Raw genomic sequence first — 22478 nt, 5'->3', positions numbered from 1 at the left:
CGTGCCCCCTTCTACCCATTCCGAACATTGTTTGTCCTCCATTTTGTGTCTCAATTCTACCAATACTCAAAATAGAGGACTCCCGTAACGCTGCCGGTTCGCGTACCGGGGAGCGCACCGGTAAGCGCTCGATAAAAAAAGGTGGGAAAGTAATTTACAGAAAAACCACTACAGACACTTTCATCAAATATAGAATAGCCCCTACTACATAGCAGTCCCTACCATTTCCCCAAATTTGATGGAATTTCATTGTGAAAATTATGCTGTAAGCCTGTTTAAATATCCTTAGGTAAATTACCTAACCAAAACACTTTGACAACCAATCAAAATGCTACTTTCAATATCTTCTATTATTTCATGACATTTGATTGGTTATGTACCTGAATATATATAAAGAAAGAGAGAGAAACACAGCCATTTTGACTACTACTTCTTGAAGTACATATCAAGTACATTTCAACTGATAACTTAAAGTTCTATTTGAAAGGTAAGATGTTATTTTAAAAACTGAAGTATGTTCTGTACTGTAAGTTAATTAGGTAAACATTTTCTGATAGTTATATACTATCCCTCTATAATACTTATAGAATAAAATAGACTTCTCTGTTTCAGTTATGGATGGAGTTCGACTTGTCTTGTATAATTAAGAATTGACTTAGAGTTTATTTCATACATTTTTTGATATTTCTACTTCCAGTTTGATACGATACACTGCCCAACGAAAAAATCACTGTTTAAAGAACCAAACTACCTGTCTGTACTTAAACCCAAAAGTGCCCTATCTGTACTGATATATTTTTTTAAAATTCATTTAACAGCATACAAAATGGAAAGACAGCAGAAAAATAACATGGAAATTGTTGCAGAATGCAACCAAGACACAGCAAATGATTCAGAATTCTTTGATGAATCAATGGACATAGAACTTCTGCAATGTGTTGAAGCTGTGGATTTCTTAATTGAAAATGAGTCAAAATCTGACCAAGAATTATTAGAAGTTCTTTTTAATTTTGAAAAGAAATCAGAATAATAAATGTATATATAATAATTCAAAAATTGTTTGAGACATTATTCATTTTTATATGTATTTTTTAAACTAGTAGCAAATTGATTTTAATGTAAAATCAGACTTTAAATATACTGTGCAACGTTAAGTTTGCTCATAGTTACTTCCTTTCTTCCACTATATCATCTCCAATGTGTATTTAACATCTCTTTATCATCTCCTGCCTCCATGGTGTTTCTGCTTTCCTGACAGACTACGCTATGAATTCCATATACCACAATAACTTGTGAAACAACCTGCAAGATATCTACAAAGGAAACAATGTATTTTTATTTTTAGACTCTGCATTGGTACCTACATGTTGGTACTTAAATAAAATAAATTAAAAAAAAACAAAAATAACAATCAATAAACATACAATATTTGAACATTCTTTCATCCTATTTTCCCAATATTACGCTTTCCGGACCGCTTCCCGGTGCGCATACCGAGCGCTCCCCCCGCAAAAAAAACGAAATAAAAATTATTATTTTGTAACCCCGCGAGGCCCTTTTAAAGCCCCCTCATCAAACCTAGGGGGTCAGGGAGGATGTACTCTGCCCCCTTATGCTCATTTCCCACTTTGTTTTTCCCACCTCTTGTGTCTCGATCCTACCGAGACACAAGATGGCGGCCACTCTTGACTGTTTAGAATGTTTACAGACACCGGAAAGCCAATCAGCTTCGCTTCGCGAAGTTCCGTTACACGTCAGGTACGCGAACCGGAGCGCTAACCGGAGCGCTGTCACAGATATATCTGTTTTTTAAAACGTTAATTTCTCAAAATCCACTGGAGCACATATATTGAGACATAGCAAAGGCACGTCGGGCAAACCATATCTACAATTTTGCCAAGTTTCGTGTAAATCCATTCAGCCGTTCGAGCTAAAAGTGAGTCCAACCGCCCTATGGATAACTCAATGTTAAAAACGCATTTTAGGACCCCCCTTTTTTCTCGGCCCCCCTTGACGAAACACCCCCAAATTTTCAAGGGCTGCTCAGAAACAAAATGTGCAATTTTCCTGAAACTTTCAGCCAATTCCGTCCACAAACGCCAAAGTTATTCGACATAGAATTTTCAAAAATCCCATAGGAAAAAAATCCTAACTATATATACCTACTGGCGACCCCAGTAGGTAATATATATATATATATATATATATATATATATATATATATATATATATATATATATATATATATATATATATATATATATCAAAAAGCACTCCTCTTCCTCGTCTTTTCGCAACTGAACTAGAAAGAGCACGGACCACATGATTCTCATTAAATACCGGCTTGTTTATTCAGGATGTTTCACAGACAAACGGCAGCTATATATATATCTAAATCTATATCTATATATCTATATATCTATCCAACAACGCAGGATGCCCAAAAACAAAGCACTGCCACAGGAAGTTTGATGAGCTCTCCGACTTTAATTAACACCCTGCACACAGGCGCTCTTCCAAGTACAAGCCCCAAACATTTCAAAGGCCAAACGCGTTTCGGGGGTAAAGTTCTCCCTTCTTCAGTGGCAAAATTTTTAACAGGAATGCAAGGCGCTCTGCTACATACTCTGTAAATATAGATACCTGCCCCAGTGGGCGTGGCAGTGTCCTCGCACAGCCTTGTGGATATCGTAATAATCCCAAGTGGGTGCGCCTCAGTTTTTCCCCAGTGGGTCGGAGCTGTAACAAGGTGAGAGCCTGCTCCGCTTTCTGGATGTCAACACGAGTATCAGCTGGCGCCGCCCTGCAACATAGCCAGCTGCTTCCTTCTGAAATGCCCGCACCATCTGGCAGTGGCAGTGCTTTGTTTTTGGGCATCCTGCGTTGTTGGATCTATATATCTATATATATATATATTTTTATATATATATATATATATATATATATATATATATATATATAGATATATATATATATATATATATCTATATATATATATATATATATATATATATATAGATATATATATATATATATATCTATATATATATATATATATCTATCTATATATATATATATATATATATATATATATATATATATATAGATATATAGATATATATATATTACCTACTGGCGGTTGCCAGTAGGTAGTTATAGTTAGGACCTAGTTTCCATAAGAAATCTGCAACATTCTATTGGGAATAACTTTGGCGTCGGACGGACGAATCTTCGTGAATTTCTCAAAGAAGATGGCCCGCTCCGCTCCGCTCCTTCCCTGAAAGTTTGGGGGGGATTCGTCAAGTGGGGACTGAGAAAAAAGGGAGGTCCCAAAACGTGTTTTCCCCATGTTATTTTCCATAGGACGATTAGACACGGCTACAGCCCGAATGGCTGAACGGAATTACAAGACATTTGGCAAAATGGTAGAGTCTGATCTGCAGATCATGCTTTTGCTTAAATGGTGTAAATCCCTCCAGTAGTTCCTGAGAAAATCAAAAGAAAAAAATATATATATCTATAAGCGCGCACCGTACGGGCACGGGTCCGCGTACCATACGCGTACCGTACGCGTACGTGCGCTTCTTGTGCGCGGACCTTTATGTGCACAAGCTGCATGCTGATTGGCTGCCACTGTCTGTCAACACTCCAAAACAGAAATTGTTGGCAGCCTTCTTGCTCCTCTGTAGACTGAGGCACAAGAAAGCAGAAAAACAAATGTGTAGAACTCAAAAAGGGGGCAGGGTAGAAGCACCCTGACCCCCTAGGCCTGCTCAGGGGGTCCCACAAGGACCCCCAAGGCTCCCAAATCATTTTTTTTAAAACCTGGTAAGTTTTTTTTCAAATTACCCCCTGGGAGACCAAATCGCGGGGGCATAGTGATAAAGAAGTGTGGGGTAGCCCAATTCCCCCCCCCCACACTGCCCTGGGGACCGCCGCCCCCCGGGGCAAAGCAATGCAGCCCCCTGGCATATACTGGAGGCTCCTGGTGGGCTAGTTGGCCCCCAGGGACCCCCAGAATGCAAGGGGAATTAGTTCCCCCTCTGCAAACGCGCCTGGGGGCTGCGTTGCAGAGAGGTGTAAAAAGGGGCATAGCCTCATTACACCTTTCTGCAATGCAGCCCCCTGGCGCATACTGGAGGTTGCAGGTGGGCTAGTTGGGCTAGTTGGCCCCCAGGGACCCCTAGTATGCAAGGGGAATTAGTTCCCCCTCTGCAAACTCGCCAGGGGGCTGCGTTCCAGAGAGGTGTAAAAACATTTTTATTTTATATTAAAAAAATGTATTGTAATTTAAAAAATAATATATCTAAAAATAAATAATTTATAATAATGTAGTAAATCAGTATAAAAAATATAACAATTATTATATTTAAAAATGAACATTTACAAAAAAATTGAAATTCACTGAAAAAACCATAGGTTTCAGCCACGTTATAGTTAGGAATTACCATTTAAAAAACCTTTGAAATTCATTGAAAAACCATAGGTTTCAGCCACATTATAGTTAGGAATTAGCATTTTAAAAACCTTTCAAATTCACTGAAAAAAACATAGGTTTCACACCGGTTATAGTTAGCTGGTCATTTTACTCATACAAAACCTTTGAAATTCTCCTGTTATGGTTAGTTCAGCTAACTATAACTCGCGCGCCCGCAATGCACTGCTGATGACGTCACATATTACATCACTTATGACATGGTCAGTGACATCATTAATGACATCACTGATGACATCTCAAACGACATCACTGATGACATCATCCTTGTGAAAGAGTGGCAGACCTCCTCTCACTCTAATATAACCTTTGATACACACATTCAAAAATAGAAACAAACATTTTCAAGAAAATGGAGATACCAATACCAGTTACAACAACCTATTCCAACATCTTCTTCCACATCCGCTCATTCACCAACAGTTCTATATAGTTACTCATACATGTACTCAATCATCATATGTACTCATACACTTATACATCCTGTTACACACCGATACTCATCCATAGAGTTACTTACACATATACTCACACATGCAAATAAACTATCAAACATCCATTTACTTGCATAAACAGCTATACACACAAACATACACATACTGACTCTCTTAAATGATCACTTATAGAAACACATACTTAGTTATACATGAACTCTTCAAATCTCTAACTCACATATATACTCACTTATATACACCATTACTCACATATAGTAGTTTAACACATATGTACTTAGTCATAAAGACAGTATTGAGACAGTCATTCACTCACTAAAACACCTATACACACACTCATCCACCCATACAGTCCTGCACACATGCTGTCTTCAAAACACATATAAACAGTGAGTCACTCATTAATGCATCTATGTGCTAAGTAATATCCCCCACCAAACCATATAAACACTCAGACACTCATACTGATACTCAAAAAACAACTAATAACCTATATAGACACTCATGTAGCTACTCACCAACCCATGCAGCCACTTATTCAAAAAATGTGTGAGACTGATACAGATATTTACATATTTAAACATTACTCACTAACCTATATATTCACTAAGATACAATTAATCAGTCAGTTATACAATCAATTTTTTTTAAAAGTCATCCATTTAGACACTTACTTACCCATTTATTCTTCCATCGACCTTTAGATATACATATATAAAACATACTTAATTTTCAGAAAAACAACCGTTCACTGGATGATGTCATCAGTGATGTCATCAGTGATGTCATTTGAGATGTCATCAGTGATGTCATGAGTGAAGTCACTGACCATGTCATGAGCGATGTAATATGTGACGTCATCAGCAATGCATTGCGGGCGCGCAAGTTATAGTTAGCTGAACTAACTATAACAGGGGAATTTCAAAGGTTTTGTATGAGTACAATGACCAGCTAACTATAACTGGTGTGAAACCTATGGTTTTTTCAGTGAATATATATATATATATATATTCCTTTGAATTCTCTCGCCTACTAGTACCCACCTGGCGGAAATCACGGCACAACAAAAAGGTAAGTTCCTTTTATCAAAGTTTTATTTTAACACACCATGTGCAAAGTTACGTGCAATATTCGGACGGCCTATGCGTTTCGGCTACTCCTAGCCTTCCACTGGACCATAGAGTCTCTGTTGTCTAGACCATTTTTAAAGTGCATTGTGCAGATACCATTTTCCATTTCTACTACTCCTCTAGACTGTCAACCTTATTCACAAATTAAGGCCAAAAGGTGGTCGCTATTTTCTTGAGTGAAATAACTTAAACATCACAGTAAAGTACATGTGAGAGTTAAATAAATTGAATTAAAGTAATTTCATTTCATTACGCGCAGCATGCAATTGTCTCTGATAAAGTCTGTTTCAATCACAGTAAAGCACTCGTGATTTACAAAATCAAATTAATTATCGAGGCTTGTTCCTCCATTTTTCTTTCAAAATTAATTTGTCCACTCATGGTTCTCATTTTGTAACGACTATATACATTATATACCGTTTTATGTTGCAACGGATGTCCATTATATGATTCGTTTTCATTCTCATTGTACCATTTCTTCGTATATTGTAAAGTACTTTATCCCGGTTTCAAAGAATATGATTCAATGAACTCCGGTTTAAGGGCAACTCAATCTTTCATCCAAATTGTATAACTTCCCAGTCGTTGTTTCCCATAACATGATAATAATTCCAATTCTCTTTATCAGATAATCTTGCTGCTGCCCATATTGTAATTTCACACAAGTCTGGAGGGCCAGCCCTGCCACTAATTTTCATGATATTTACACCTATATACAAAAAAACAATCAATATTGGAGTTTCATAGTCTATCTACAGATGTACAAATAGTTCAGCATCTTGATTATGTCCATACGGATACTCCGTCCCCATCCCCAGGATCATTCTGGACTCCATAGTTGCAATGTGCGATCTCCCCCTCTCTGCGATTGTTTGCTGATCTTTATCCCTGAATATTTCAGTAGGCTGCAATTGCTTTTAGGAAATTCATCAAAGTGTTTGGCCATGGGGTATTTGGGGTCCTTGTTCTTAATCGCACGTAAGTGTTGGAGTATCCTCAACTTTAATTTTTATGGTGCTCCCTATGTAGGACTTCCCACAGGGGCACAGTAGTCTGTAGACTACATATTTTGACTCGCACGTGATGTGGTCCACAATTTTTTCGGATCTCCCATTCTGCAATTTGTGTTCTGTGATGTTCAGACCATGTTCACAGGCCTTACATTTGGAGCACTACCAAAATCCAGGTGTAGTTAGCCATGAGATCTTCATTGCCTGATTTGTTGATGACTCTGAGTGAGGATGTCCCGTAAGGAGGACGTCTTCCTATAGGTGATACTTGGAGACGATGGTAGGTTCTCTTTCAAAGTTTCATCTAATAGTAGGATATTCCAGTTCTTCTTTAGTGCCCTTTTGAGATCATCACTTTGATTGTTGAGGTCCATAATTAAGCGTGTTACGCCATTTGTCTCTCCTGTTTGATCTTTCATCTCTTCTGCTTTGTCAATTGCTGGGACCAGGAGATCTGTTCTCTCTTTCAGATTCATTCTGGATATTGCTGTTTCGATCACTTCTATCGGGTAGCCCCTTTCCCGGAATCGATCGCTCATTTTTTCAATTTCCTGTTCCAGGTCCTCAGTTTCAGAGCAGTTTCTTTTTGCTCTTAGCATCTGGCCATAAGGTATGCTCCACTTTAACTTCGCTGGATGCCCGCTGTTAGCATGAAGGATGCTATTACATGATGTCGGTTTTCTATGTATCTTAGTGCATAGGTGGTTGTTCTTAACAAAAATTTCTATATCCAAAAAGACGAGGCTAGTTTCACTTATGGCTGATGTGAAATGGAGGTTATAGTTGTTATTCTCCAGTGAATCAATGAAGGTTTGGAGCCCTTCTTTACTCCCTTCCCATACGACAAACAGGTCGTCGATGAAACAACACCAGGTTTTAAATTTTGAATGTTTTTTCTTTTCTTGTTCCACAACCTCATTCTCCCAGGTGGCCATCAGGAGGTTCGCATATGTTGGGGCAAAAAATGTCCCCATTGCGGCCCCCTGCTTCTGCAGGTACAGGTTGCCCAGGAAAAGAAAAACATTTTGCATCAGGCAGTAAGTTAGCATGTCAATCAACATTGCAGAGTGTTCTAGTTGACTTACTGATCGTGTCTCCAAGATCTTTTTAATGGCTCTTATTCCATCCTCATGGCGTATCGAGGTGTAAAGGTATGATACGTCTATCATTGTCTTCAAGTAACCTGTCTTCCATTCAATGCCTGACATCTTATTTAGAAAAACCATTGTATCCCTTAGATACGAAGGTAATGAAGTAACATAGTTCATTAGGAATATGTCAATAAATCTTGAGGTTGTTTCGAGCAATGAACCTATGGAGCTCACTATCGGTCTCCCAGGTGGTCTTTCAAGTGCCTTCTGCACTTTTGGTAAAAAGTTGATAGTGGCTGTGATAGGGTTATCCGTTTTTAAATAAGAGTACTCATCAAAATCAATCAAGCCTTTGTCTTTCCAACCCAGTAGTAGAACATGATATTCCTCTGTCCACTCTTCCATCTGTTTTTTTTTTAGTTGTTCATAGTGATCTTGATTGTTCAATTGCCGTTTGGCCTCAATGATGTAGTCCGTGATATTCTGCACCACAATATTCCCCCCCTTATCCGAGGATTTTATTATAATGGTGTGATCATTCTTAAGTTCTGACATTGCCTGGTATTCTTTTGACGAGAGATTGCGTGATCTTCTATTCCACACCTCATTCTTGTCGTTGATGGATTTTTCTGAGATTCTTGATATTTCTTCCACCGTTATCTCATGGAATAGATCAACTTTATTCCCAGGTGGTAGTTGCGGGCAGAACCGTGATTGTCTTTTCAATCCACTTTCACCTCCACTGTTCGTGGGTATTCCAGATTTGTTACAAAATAATATATTATATTTATATATCTTCACAGAAAAAAATAGAAGGTTTCCCGGACATTATAGTTAGGCTCAGATTTCCCTCGTACAAAACCAGTGAAATTCAGCAGTTATAGTTACCTGACCTAACTATAACTTACGCTCCTGCAATGTATTGCTTATGACCTCACATATTACATCACTGGGCCTGGGTGCAATTCATGGAGTTTTGATATGCGGAACTCCGTTAAGTTACAGAGTGCAGAACTGGTATTCCTGCCGCTCGGGTAAAAATTCTCCCCGAGCGGCAGCTCACGCTTGCGAACATACTGTTCGCGAACTTACCGCTTGCGATCACGAGTTGGGAAAAAAACTCTGCTGCACATTGCGAAGCAGAGTTTTTGTACTTTGCATGCTCCACAGAGTGCAGCGTGCAGAAAACTCTGCAAACTGATCCAAGTTCACCGCCCAGGCCTACACATCACTCATGACATGGTCAGTGACATCACTGATGACCTCCCTGATGACATCTCAAATGACATCACTGATGACATCATTAAGTAAGTATTTTTGTAAGAGTTTGTGGGTGCTAAATATATATATATATATATATATATATATACTCACCTACTACAAAAGATAGATTAGTATACTAGTTGTACTACTAATGAGTGTACTATCTCTAACATGGTGATCTGAGTGGGTGTATGATTGAACCAGTGTGTGATCGGGGGTGTGAGTGGCTGCATGGGAGTGTGAGTGCATGCATGAGTGACTGTATGGGTGAGTGATACAGTTTCTGACTAGGTCTGTAAGTGTGTGAGTGGTTGTGTCAGTGGTTATATAGGTACATGAGTGAGAATCTGAGTATCACTACGAGTGAATGAGTGTGTGTGTGGTTTTGTGGGTATGTGAGTGGCTTTATGGTGTATAAGTAGGTATGTAAGTAGCTATGTAGGTAAGTGAGTGGGTGTGTGAGTGACTAAAATGCTAAGTGAGTAGGTGTATCAGTGGCTGTATGGGTGAGTTTGTGGGTATCCAAATGATTGTATGAGTGAGTAACTGGGTGTATAGGTGGTTGTAAAAGGTGAGTAGCTGTTTCAGTGAGTGTTTGGTTAAGTGAGTTGGTGTGTAAATTGTTGTAATGGAGAGTGACCGTATGGGTGATTGAGCAGATGTGAGAGTGCATATAGGGACATTAGGATGGGTATGTAAGTGCTTGTATAGGTGTGTGAGTGGCTGTATAGATGAATATGTCTATGTGTAAGTAGCTGTATGGGTGAGTGTATTGCTGTGTGAGTGGCTGTGAGGGAGATTGACTGGTTGCATGGGTGGCTGTTTGGGTGAGTGAATGATTGTATGAGTGACTCTATAGAGGAGTGAGTGGGTGTGGAAGTACTTCTTTTGGTCTATGAATGGGTATGTGAGTGGTAGTATGGGTGTGTGAGTAAGCAGATGAGAGTTGTATGAGGGTGTGAGTGGGTATGTGAGTGGGTGTGAGAGTGGTTCTATAGATGATGTCATCAGTGATGTAATTTGAGATGTGATCATGATGTCACTGACCATGAGTGATGTAATATGTGAGGTCTGTGTGGGACTTACTGGAGGTAACACAAGGGTGGTCTTGGGCCCCAAGGACCCTCAGCATCTAAGGGGACTTCGCCCCCCAACCAGTAGTGCACCAGGAGGTGCATTTCCAGAGTGGTGGAGAAAAAAGGCAGGGCTTCCAAAGACCTCTCAGCAATCCTGCTGTCTGGGACTTAGTGGAGGTAACAGGAGGGGTTTCTGACCCCCAAGGACCCTCAAGAGCAAAGGGGACTTCATCTCCCAACCAGCAATGCACCAGGAGGTGCATTTGCAGAGTTGTGAATAAGTGAGCGGGCCTCCAATGACCTCTCAGCAATCCATCTTTGTGAGACTTACTGAAGCTAACAAGTTGGGTAGTTGGCTCCCAAGGACCCTAAGGAGCCAAAGGGACTTCATGCCCAAACTAGTAGTGCGCCATGAGGCAGGTTAGCAGAGTGGTGGTGAAAGTGGGCAGTGCCTTCGCTGATGCACACTGGCTGGCTTTTTTATTTTGTTTTCTGTTTTATTAGGGGAGGGTGTCATGTGGCATGACTTCCCTCGCCGGATTTCAGCCCCGGGGACTCCATCCCCTGGGGCAAGCCTTTATGCAATGGTGGATAGGAGATGCACCAACCCCCCTCCCCGGGCTGATTTCAGTCCCAGAGATCCCATCCCCCGGTCCTGGCCTACTTGTAATAGGGGAAGGGGACCACGTGCCCACCGCGGGCCTATTTTGACTAAGGGGAGCCTATCACCTGGAGCCTGGCCATGTCTGCTGGGTACCACCAAGGCATCCAGTCTCCACTGGGCCTGCTAGAGGAGGCTGAAGGCCCTGAAAGTCCCTTCTTTCAGACATAAGGGTGTTGCTAGAAAGGCAGCTCATTGTGTTCGAAAGCAATTCTAGTCCTCATTTGCTTTGGCTTGGTGGGATCAGTAAAGCTCCCCCCAAGCCACATCAAACAGCTATGTCTTGGGGGTGGGTACCACAGAACATAGCAGGAGCCGGCCCTGGGGTGGCGGACCCCAGGGCCCCCACATTAATGTTCTATCTCCTGGGAGGTGGCAGTCACCCGGGGCATGGGCGAGCCCAGCTGGCCCACCCACCTACATATTATTTAATACCCCAGAGAGGTGGCAGTCCCCGGGCCTTTAGGTGGCTACATGGACCCCCCGTATTAATTGCAGATTAGCCCTGGGCAGGTAGTGGTCCCCAGGGCATGGGGTTTGTCGCAAGACCAACCCCAAATAAATACAAAACAGTGCTCCAGGGCGGTGGCGGTCCCTGGGGCTTTTAGTAGCCGGAGGAGGGGGGCCCATGCACCCCCTTCTTTTTTATACCTAATTATCCCCCATGACCTGGCCCAACCGGGGTCTCAAGTTTACAGAAGTGCAATAGCCTGCGCTTCTGTTTTTTTTTTTTATTTGCGGTGGGAGCCACTGATCGAGCATGAATCCCACCAAAAATGTTAAAATAAAAGGCGTTGTTTCCCTGTGGGCTTCTTGTGGGACCCTCTACACCCCTAAGAGGCCTAGGTGATCAGGGTATTTCTACCCTGCACCCTTTTTTTCTTTCTAAACAAAATTCTGGGACTCAGCACAAGCCGAGTCCCAAGATCGCTGCCAACACTTCCTGATTTGATGTGTTGGTAACCAATCAGATCTCAGCATGAGATTGGGAGGGTTCACAGAGCCTTTTTGACACTATGTGTACAAATATGGATTTTCCTAAATATTAAAAAAACTATTGAATTCATAAAAAGGTCACTTTCTGGACCAACAGCTACCTTTCTGCCAAATTTGGTGTAAATCAGCAGTTGGGATGTAGTTGTGTTTTAAATCTCCAGGACAATTAACATGGGGGAAAACAAGTTTTAAGACCCACCCTTTTTCTCAGCCCCACTTGAGGTATCCTCATGAATCTTTCAAGATAGCAGCTGGAGTGAGCATCATACTAGTTTTAAAAATTTCACGAGGATTCGTCAAACGATGTCAAAGTTATTAGCAGATGAAAAAATGTGCTCTCTATGGAAACTACATCCTAACTCTAACTACCAACTAGCATAAATAAATATAAATATAGAACCTATTGGCAGTCACCAGTAGGTAATTATAGTTAGGTTTGCTATTCAATAGACAACGCATTTTTTGGCTTGCTAAAACATAAATCTAGACTTCTTGACTTGTGAGGTTTAGAGTATGTCCTGCTTGATTTACAGCTCAGGGCTCAGAGCAGGCCATTCAACATAGTTGGCGGTTCTCTTCTCCACAGAATGTCTGAGACAACTAGCAGACGAGGGGCAGACGGCAGCGTTGGTTTTATTAGACCTTAGTGCAGCTTTTGACACCGTGCTGCACACAACGCTGCTGTCTCGCCTCTCAGACATGGGAGTAGAGGGATCAGCATTGGAATGGATAAAATCCTTTCTAGTAAAACAAAAGCTTTCAGGTGTACTGCCCCCCTCACAAATATTCCCTTCGCAAGCTCAGACATGGGGTTCCACAGGGCTCAAGTTTGAGCCCCACGCTGTTCAATCTCTATATGGAGCCCATAGCTCATATTGTGGAAGCTTTTGGAGTGGATATCGTCACATATGCTGACGATATCCAACTAATAATTAGACTCACCCACAACCAGGCAGAGGACGCCACTAACTTTTCCAACTGCATGCTTTCTGTGGCAGGGTGGATGAACAACAACTGCCTGCGCCTTAACGGCGACAAAACAGAACTGCTAGTGGTTGGTAAGTCTCCCTCTGCCTGGTCGCAGGCTTGGTGGCCAACAGAACTAGGGACGATCCCCCTCCCGGCGGAGTCCGTCAGAAATTTAGGAATCATGATGGACGCAGAGCTTTCCTTTAAGCATCAGATCAATAAAATCACGGGAAAATGCTTTGGAATACTTAAAACACTCCGAAAAGTTCTCGACCTGCTCCCCATTAGTGCCAGGAAAACACTTATTCATGCCCTAGTCACGCCACATCTGGACTACGGCAACGCTCTTCTCCTAGGCCTAAGCAAAAAAGGCCTATACCAACTGCAGTGCGTCCAAAATGCTGCCGCTCGACTGGTGCTCAACCTTCCGTGCAGAGCATCAGGAAAAACAGCTTTAAACTTCACTGGCTCCCTATTGAGGAGCGAATCAAGTTTAAAGCACTCTGTTTCGCCCATCGCATTGCCCAGGGAAAAGGCCCAAGATACCTGCAAAATCTTCTTACTATCCATCGTCCCACCCGAAACCTAAGATCTGCCGGAGCGATGTTGTTCCAATTTCCTTGCGTCCGCAAGACTTGGATGGGCGATGGTTCCTTTCGGTTCCTAGTAAGTAAACATTGGAACAATCTACCTCTTCATTTACGCATGGAGCCCTCCGAAATGAGATTTAGACTGAAATTAAAAACTCATCTTTTTCCACGCAAATAAGAGTTTCATTGTAGCCTTGGACCCAGCTAGTCCCAGACCTCAGCCTTGTCGGGGAGCAGTAGCATTTCTAAGCACGGGGACACACTGTCTTGAGTGTAACCATGCGCTCTAAAAGTGGTTTTATTATTATTATTATTATTACAATCACAGACACTAGTGAATATTATGCTACTGTAGTCTAATTGCTGTGTCACCAAACCTCTTTATCAATGACCTGCATGCTGTAATATGTATGTAATATGTATGTTACACTTGGCATCTTTGGCGTGGTTTCCCCTAACTTTTTGCCTTTACCTCCTGTATGTTTGATGCGGTGCTGGATTTTGTTTTTGCTGGCTCAGATGTTTTGGGCACTTTGCCACTCCTAATCAGTGTCAAAGTGCATGTGCCTCCTGTGTAAATTGTTATTGCAATTGCTTCTCCCTGATTGGCATATCTGATTTACTGGTAAGTCCCTAGTAAAGTGCACTATGTGTGCCAGGGCCTGTAAATCAAAAGCTACTAGTGAGCCTGCAGCACTGATTGTGTAACCCTCATGAATATCCATGAAAAGGTATCTCAGACCTGCCACTGCAGTGTCTGGATACAGTTTTAAACTGCCATGCTGATCAGGCAAGTGCACCCACTTGTCAGGGCCTAGCCTTCCTTTTTCTTACAAGTTGGCACCCCTATGGTAGCCCCAAGGTAGCCCCATGGACAGGGTGCAGTGTATGTGAAAGGCAGGACTTGTACTGGTGTGTGTGTGACATGTCCTGATAGTGAAATACTGGCAATTTAGTTTTCACTATTGAAAGGCTATCTGCCCCATAGGATAGATGGGAAATACTTTGCAACATCTTACAAGTTTAACTTCCCATTGGAACAAGATAGAAAAATAAAGTTTAGGCTGTCTAAATTTAATCACACGTCTTTTAGTAAAGATGGTTTTTGAATTATGTGTTTGAAAATGCCACTTTTAGAAAGTAGCCATTTTCTTGTTTAACCATTCTGTGTGCCTCTGCCTGTTTGTGGATTGACTGTCTGGTTTTGGAGTGACAGGGTCTGGGGATGTGCATTCACTGTAGACTGCCACTGGGCGGTTGAGGTGTGCCTGGCCCTTCCTTGATGACTCAGAGCTGAGCTGAATGGTGCTTGGCTGCATTTAGAGTAGAGGGAGGTGTAATGATGTCAGTAAGCAGGTAAGATATCTTCAAGATGCCTTTATTCAATAGTCAACAGGACAAAGAATAAACAATCCCGCTATCAAACAAAGAGCTATGAACTGGCCCAGAACCCCCATTCCACAATGTTCTTTTCATTCTCTTGCCGTACTGGGATTCCAGACATCCAGAGACTGGAAAGGAAATCCCCTTACAATGTAAGATGCAAATAAAACAAAAACAATATGTACAGGAAGTAGGGACAACATTAACATTGAAGATAAATCACAAACGTTATTACAAAATATAATCATTGAACTTGGAAGATAAGTAGACGGTCACATTGTAAATAATTTCATAAGAGTTATTGCAAAATATAATCATGAAACACGGAAAGTGGAATTAGTGTCACTGTTATCGTTTCTGTTAGGTTGAACACCCAAACTCGTTTTGGACACAGCAGTCTTCCCTTTGTTCTACCATATACCATCATCCAATTTGACAGCACCTTTATTAACATTTACCACCTTCTTAAGAACATAAAATTTGGATTCTCCCTTGGGTAAAATCCTTCACCCTCACCATGTCCTCCACAAAAAATTCAGTTGTTTAGAAACAGGATTGGACTGTGTCTTATCATATTTGTTTGGTGCAACAACATGTTTCATGCTAACCTTATCAATCTTGTCCTTGGACACAACAAACTCATTATCACCCATCCATCTTCTCAAATGTTTATCTGAAGGTATGCAACCTCTTAACAAAACAAACGGAGACACACAAGTGTCAGAATTAGGAGTAGTGCAAACAGCCCAAAGGACTTTTTCAATTTCTGCCTTGCAAATCAATCCGCTAGCTTTAGCTAATTGTACATTCTGTTTAATTGCCCTGTTAAAGCGTTACACAAGGCCATTGCTTCTTGGATGATAAAGTGAAGTTTTAACATATTTAATACCAACAGAACGTAGGAATTCTTCAAATTGAATTGAATTGAAACAAATTGGGGGCCATTATCAGTGAGAAGTTCTTCTGGAACACCCTCTCTACTGAAAAGTGACTTGAGAAATGTAATGATAAAGGATGATTCAGCAGTCTATACCCACTTGATTTCTGGCCAACGACTATGAAAATCCATAAGAACAGATGGCCAGACCAGGTTGGTCAGATCAGGTTTTGCGAATTGCCCGGAGTACAGAGCACAGACGAGCGCAGCAGAGTGAGAGCGAGAGCCTAGCCGAGACGCCGCCGCCTGCTACCGCTGCTGCTGTTCCTGCCGCTGTTCCTGCTGCTGTTCCTGCGTCCTCTATTGCTGCCGCTTGACCAGCTTGCCTGGCCCTGTGCATTTTGTACACTCCGCGCGACTTTCCAGCTCCGGAGCGGGCGGATGGCCTGAGGGCGGCCGGAGTTGTTTGTGTGGGCATGCTGTTGGGCGTGCTGTTGGGCTTGTCAGGCCTCCATGATATTCTCCCCCAGGCTCATCTGGAGAGCAGAGGAGAAAGCGGAGCGAGGCGGAGGAAAGCGGAGAGGCAGCACGACGGATCTGCAGTGCACACTGTGAGTTTTTGAAAAAAAATAAAAACCTTCAAAATTCTTCAGCTGCTTCGATCTACTGGCTCTGCTGCCCCAACAGGGTGGGAAAGAGGACAGAGGGGGTGAAACTGAGCTTCGATATCCTGGCTCGGCGGGTGAGCACCGAGGCCAGGTCAGGCAATCTCTCTGGTGGCCCCCACTGCTGGCCCCCAGTGAGGTCCTAATACAGTTCCAACTTTTCCACCAGAACTGCCTGACTGTTGGACCGCCATCGGATTGGGCTGCTGAGCCTGGCTGGTAGCTGACTGGTAGTTGGTAGTTGGCTACGCAGCTTGAGAATACAGAGGGCATATTAAAAGACAAACTGATCATAGTTCATAGACTACAGACCAGCGCTGCATCATTGCTGAGCCTCCATGCTTTTATGTTGTGTGACCCGAGGAGGATAGGTTCAAATTATTAACTGGGGAGCAGCCGGTGAAGCTGCCTGTCTGATTCTCTCTCCTGGAACGTTGACTTCCTCTGATTTTCTATCATAATTCAACCATCAGTCAACCATCATTCAACCGCACTATAACAGCTTGGCCCCCCTAAGGTCTTTGAGGCCCTACCATCTCAGTTTTGGTCCTGTCAAGGAGCCTCTCAGCCTTGCGCCCATCGGCAAGGTCCGCAGGTTCTGAAGCCCACGGGGACCCACGAAACCGGGCTCTGTAAGGGGGCCAGGGGGAAGCAGGGGGAAGCCCGACTGACCCACCATCTCCATAACATCTTTTTAACTTCTTGGCCCACATCCAAGTATGAGGTCAGGCAAGAAAAGGGGCCAGCCCGAGACTAAGTCCAAATCCAAGTCCAAATCCACGTCCATGGCCAAACAAAGGGAGAACACAAAACCAGTCAGTGTGAGCCCGGACTCATCTCTGGACGAAGTCGGAACATGCAGCGATCTAGCCCTCCAGACCGGGGTTCGTCATTCCAATCTCAGTCAACCAAAATTACATCAAAATTTCAATTTTTAAAGGACCCACTTGCCACCATCTTTTCGGCCAGTGGAAAAATCATGGGCCTTCAGGACTCCTTACTTCCACTATCCCCTCTGGAACCGCAAGAAGATCAATCCACGGGTCATGCCCCAGATACCATCAGCACTCCTTTCTTTACAGATGGTTCATCTGCACAGGGTCTACTTGCTTATGGTAAGGTAGGGGTAGAGGGAGAAGGGGAGGCTATGAACAGGGGCACTAGTAGCCCAGCCGCCCTGCAAACAGGCAACAGGGGGGCCAGTCCTGCCTTACGTTCATTCTCCTCTCCCAAGCACACTAACTCTTCCTCAACTACTCCAACCACTCCAACTAGACAGAAAGCAAGGCATTCCTCGTGCAACCTCACGACAAGCAGTGATAAGGACTCTAATCAAGAGCAAGATGATCCCAGCGGGTTCAATTCAAATAACCCGCTAAAGATCACCAATATCTTCTCGCACCATCTACCGAAGTAAATGTAGTAGAATAGAGTTTCGCTGAATACCCGAAGGAGGCCGTAGAAAACACACAAAACTCCGGGTGCGACGGCCCTGTGAACCTCACCTATTTGGGATCACAGGAGTGGGCAGATCTAGTCACTTCCTACATCCCGGTTACCCCGGTTAAACAACCTGTCCTCACAGACGAAACAAACAACAAAAATCACCTGATTAAACAGGCTTCCGATCAGGAGGCTATCCTCTCGAATTCAATAACCTCACAAAATCTTTCTGTTTCCTTCACACCCACCGATTCCTTAAATCAACAAAGGCCCAAAACTAGGACTCAAGCATTAAACGTGTCGAACACCTGGGACATTCTTTTAAATACCATGCAACGAACCGTTGACACTCTTCACTTTCAATCTGATAAAATGGACTTACAGTTGACTCTACTTGACACCTTGGCTGTCTTTGTGGGGCGAATTGATGAGAAACTCGGCCAATTAAACTCGCTAATCGGTAGAGCCCAGCAGGAAGCAAAGTTGATGTGCAGTTGCGGTCCGATCATCGACAAATTAGCAGCACTCCCAGAAATAGAATCTACTCTGATAGAAGGCCTGCCAAAAGGGCCTTATGCAAGGGACCAGTGCATCCTCCCCTGGGAAACAGCCAGCCTCGAACCCTCAAAAGGAGATTCCATCACAGTTAACACTACGGACAAAACTGTACTGGCACCATCAGCGGATCATTTGCCAACACGCTCTTCTTCACTTCCCAAGGACCAAACACCAATCCAGAATGCTAAAAGTCACTGTCAGCAAAGAAGGAAAGGTCGTAATAAATTAACAATCTCAAGTGCCGCAGAAGTTTATCCACTGAAACCAGACAGCAGCCACAAGAACTGGGCCCCATCATAGTAACTAACGCAAGCACAGAACAAACTTCCACTGTGCCTAGTGTCTCTTCAAAAGGGGGGCACGTGGCAGTAACCATAGAGGTTCCAACACAGGAGGCTGGTAGGGCCCTGTCCTGCGTCCAAACCGGCAATCCAAATACCACGCCAAACAGTGGTCCCAGAAAAGGGAAGGTCGCTAGCCCCCCTATACTACCACTGTCATCTGCACTAAGGGGGGCCCCCCAATGCACAGTCCCCATTCGGCACCAGAAGCTATGACCATCCCTCACTGTTCAAGACCTTCCGCTCAAGAACCGATGAGAACAGGACCCCCGGGCCCCCAAATCCAACTATATTCCTCTATAGTGGGTGACTTTACAGCTCCCTCTGTTTCTGTACTTCAAAAATCTTCTTCCTGTGATACTGATCCAGCAGGCCAAGAGAAATTCTGCCTCATATAGAACAACTCTACACCACAATACTCACCATCATTCATAATAATTAACACTAGGCCCATAAATGACTGAGACATGAATTGACCTACTGAATCATATGACCTAATTAATCTAACTTTGACATAAACATTTAATTAAGTCAAAAATCATAGGCAATGGATTAACTAATGGTAACTCAAGGAAACAAACAAGACCAGCTTGTCATTTCAAAATCTATTTTTATTGACTTTATTTTTTAAAAGCAGAATGCATTTTCAATGCGAAAATTTTTATTAGCATTTTTTATTAAGCAGAATTATTTATTAAAGGCACATTTGTCTTAGCTGTCGGAACCAAAATCAACATGAGAAATGCTCAAACATTTAAACTATTTCTCCATAGCCCTAATTCCCTAACTTAGCTAAAGTAAACCTAAAGGGAAAAAGTAAAGTCTCTAAGGATCTTACGTGAAACGAAAATCTGGCAGTGTCTCTGGAGCACAGGAACGAACGAACAGTGCTCTTAGCAAGGGGGCAATTTTTATAGTATTTTCCTATCTAAAACTAACTAAAAGAATACAAATATTTGAGCAAGACATAATTTGATTGGTCAAAGGACATTTCCTGATGCGGTCACCCGACTCTCGCATAGCAAGAGTCACGTTCTTTCAAGAGCGACATTGTTCATTATTTTTTCGTGTCACTTGCTTCCGAAGGTAGTTACATTTGACAAAACTCAATATTACTTCCTTCGTCCATCCAAGCCTTTCCGCCGCTGAACGTCAAACACGGCCTTGATCATGAAGAAATCTGATCCAAATGTCCTTAGCTTCCACACAGCCTTGTTTGCGAGCCATTCTCCAAGAATTAATGTAGAAAAACATTTCCACATTCCATCGTAGCTGTGCAAGGCCCACTTTTGACAAAGCTTTTCGGACATCCATTTTAGAAATAGGCCACAGGCCTTTTTAGCGTGAGTCTAGTATGCAAGGAAAAACGAGACAATAATTAATTTGAGAAATGATAATTATTCTGTTACCCACCCCCTTTACTAAAATTAACACATTAGACTAAGTTACCTAGTTTTGCATATGAACGAATAAACAAACACAGACACATGTGACGACAAAACATAAACAGAAGCACATTTTAAAGAATGCACATGCTATTATTTTTAAAAACAGTCGCAGTTAATAGTATGACAAAACAAGGGACAAAGTAAATGTATTATTCAAAGCAGAATAACGAACATGACAAGAGCACAAATGATTAAACCCGCGTGTTGGTGTTGGTGCATATTACTCTAGGTTGAATCAGTACAAACGTGCAAATCATGCAACACTCTTTAGTAAAATAAAATCATGGGAATTTCATTTGCCATGGGCTTTTATTCAGAAATAATTCTGAAAGTCTGCTTCATCAATACCGTTACATGAACTCTACCACAGTTCATCGCTAACAACAGAGGAATCCAAGTGTGTGGCAAGCCCCCAACAGCTCAGTCAGATGACCAAAACAGGAACTCAAATATTATTATTTTTACTCCAGAATACGAATCAAAGGGTCCATTCGATATTCTGAATAGAGGCAATCTACTCTGTCTCCTTAGCACTATACCAACCTTAAATGGTTTATGCTCAGCTGACCTCCTCTCAATAGAATTCATTAAAAGTGACAGAACACAGGACAAGGAAGCTACAAAAGCAACCTGGAGTTCGTCCGAAATTGTAAATAAAATCCTAGAGGAGCAAAATATCCTCAAAACCTGGGGGATCAAATCCGCCACATATCGTAACACAGGATATCCGCTCCCCATCCTCGAGAGACCTCGGTACGAACCGTCTATAAAAAACTCTAAGACAAAGTCAGTACTTAGGGGTGCACTGGGTCGATCACGTGCAAAAACACAGGCAACATCCACCCAAAGGAGCGCAATGATGTCTAACTCGGGCAATCCAGACGATCTTCGGCCATTTAGAATAATGAACACACCAAGTCACTCACAAAGAAAGGGTAACCAAATAGAGGTGGGCTCGCATCTGGCCACTTCTGAAACTATGCTCTTAGAACCTAAATGGGCTCAACAACAAGACAGCAGACACTGAATTCTTACAAGACGTGAAATCATTCGATATTATCCTCCTTCAGGAAACATGGCTGGAGGATCCTGTACACATAGAGGGCTACACCTGCTATCACTCCCCAGCCACAAGAAAAAGTAAATTTGGTCGGCTGGCGGGTGTATTAGCAACCTATATTAAAATCTCAAGCATTCACAGCGCACAGGAATTTACCACCCACTCTCCTACCATAAATACAGTTCAAATTAAATTAAATCTCAGGGGGAAAAAAGAAGAGGTGATGCTAACCAACATTTACATCAATCCAAAATAGAAGAAGCAGGAGTCTAAACTTCTAATGGACCAACTACATCATTTATTGACTACGCACACTTCTCCCAACTTCATTCTTTCTGGGGACTTTAACCAATACATCTTAGGCTCATCCTCAAACAATGACATCCAGGCCCAGTCCTACTACTGGAATATTCCAAGTCAATCCTTTAGCAGCCAAGGTAAAACCTCCAAGCTGGGGAATGAGCTGCTGGATGACTTGGAGCACATCGGCCTGAGGGTTCTAAATGGAAGATTCGCTGGTGACTCCCCATCTGTTGCCTCATTCAATTCAGGCAACGCAACCTCTACAATAGACTACACGCTAGTCTCCCTCCCACTTTTTCATCCTATACTAGGCTTTAACCTAGGAGACAAGGGAGACAGCGACCACCGTCCCCAGGAAGCCTCTATTCTTGCCTTTCCGGATCCAATTCTTCGCAATCCAACAGGACCACATGTCTGTCATACCATAAATCTCAAACAAATTAAATCTTCTGTCGCAAATACGATGGAAGTACTTCAAGTAGCAAAACTACAATTAAATAGCTTAAATTATCCTATGGGTAATCCAGTAACCGTATGGGATACCTTTATGGCCTATTTTGCAAATACATACTCAACAACAGTACCGCACTTCCCATCTCTTGGCTCTACAGTCACAGGGAAGATTTCAAGCAGCCAGAAATTGGCACTAAAAAAACCACAAAAAAGC

The sequence above is a fragment of the Lissotriton vulgaris genome, chromosome 3_1 (assembly GCF_964263255.1).
Source record: "Lissotriton vulgaris chromosome 3_1, aLisVul1.2, whole genome shotgun sequence".
In the NCBI taxonomy this organism is placed as follows: domain Eukaryota; kingdom Metazoa; phylum Chordata; class Amphibia; order Caudata; family Salamandridae; genus Lissotriton; species Lissotriton vulgaris.
The sequence above is the reverse complement of the archived record's forward strand: the minus strand, read 5'-3'. Positions refer to the sequence as shown.